Here is a 1,532-nt window from a genome sequence, read left to right as displayed (position 1 = left end):
TTTTTCGGACTTGGTATTTTTCTGCGGAATAACCGCTCCGCTTGTCTGAAAAATAAATGATCAATATGGTAGATGGAAATACAGAATTTTTAACAAAATTCCAACAAGAATTTCTTTTATGTAAGATATTCTCAAGTCGATACATGATGCATAAGACATCACGAAAAGAAAAAAAAAAGTGCAATGAATCGGTCATAATAATACTAATTAATATTACTCTTCGGTCATACATTTTTTTTAAATTTTTAAATTTTTAATTTTTTACGGGAATCCATTGAAGAAAAAATACCGAAGAAAAAAACATGCGATTTTTGGAAAAAACTGAAAGTCAAATGAGCCTTCAGTCAAAAATCTACAAAAGCCCCCCCTTTTTCCATTTCTTATTTTACGAAAATCATTGTTTAGGATCAATAAAGTAGAGATGAATCATTTATTTATACTGATTAAAGTGTGCTAGTGTACGATGAAATTGTTTATTTCGGTTATATAATTAACTTGCGATTTAATTTAGTTTCGCAGAAAAATTCTTCGTAGGACAGAACAATGCAGTGCAAAAAGCAATGATAAGCAATGATAAGCAATGGTAATGAGAAATATCTTACTCAGGTGATAAGCATGATTCACCCTCCAGAATATTAATCAACTTGTCCACTAGCTCAGCAGGGAGGATCTCGCCGCAATCTTGAAGTGTCATCATCATCCTCTGCCTCGTAGGCAATGCCAATTCATTGATCCTGGCAGAAACGGGTCGCAATTTCCTCTCGACTTGCTTCTTTCTGCAAGGGGGTGGACATTTTCTACTTGGTGTAGCCAACACATCAATCCACTCCTTCTTAGAAAGACAGTGTCTCGGAATGGGATTTATTCTTGGTAAAATACATTCTTTCTCATTGACAAAAACTGTCATGGTTGTCGACCTCGCTACACCTTTTCCCTTCTTCCTCATCTTCTTCGCACAATTTTCTTCTTTCCTGTTTGATTTATTTGATCTAGTAATATTTCGAGATTTCTCTGCCTGGATTTGCCGGGAGTTAGACTGCGTTGATAATTGTGGTAACTGTTCGTTAGTTTCTGCTTTTCTAATTTCTTCTTCCACTGGGGTTGCATTTACAACATCAAGAGGCTGATCTTCGTTCGGTTCCATTTTTATTTTGATAATTAAACTTTATGTGCGTGAATATTTGAGTGATACTGGAGATTTTGGGTCGAAATTAGGTTAATGAGGTAATTTAAGCTTCATTGGTTCTGTTAGTTTTTGTAATGATCGAGAGAATTGAAGTTTGAAGGAACAAACGAATGTGGACAATTTTGCGCATCTTCATGAAGAATTAGCGATTTGGCGGCAAAAATCAATCATCATATAATTGAATTGAAGAGTTGCCCGATGGTTTCCGCCATTTGGAGTCTTTGAAAGGCGCCCGACAAAATGGCGGAAAACATCGCGTACCACTGTATTGAAAAAAAAGCCATAAATACCATTTGATTATTGAACTATAAAAATAAGACATACTGTGAGATCACTCTCTTCCTCA

The sequence above is a fragment of the Fopius arisanus genome, unplaced genomic scaffold (assembly GCF_000806365.1).
Source record: "Fopius arisanus strain USDA-PBARC FA_bdor unplaced genomic scaffold, ASM80636v1 scaffold00010, whole genome shotgun sequence".
Taxonomy (NCBI): Eukaryota; Metazoa; Arthropoda; class Insecta; order Hymenoptera; family Braconidae; genus Fopius; species Fopius arisanus.
Note: the sequence above shows the minus strand (reverse complement) of the source record.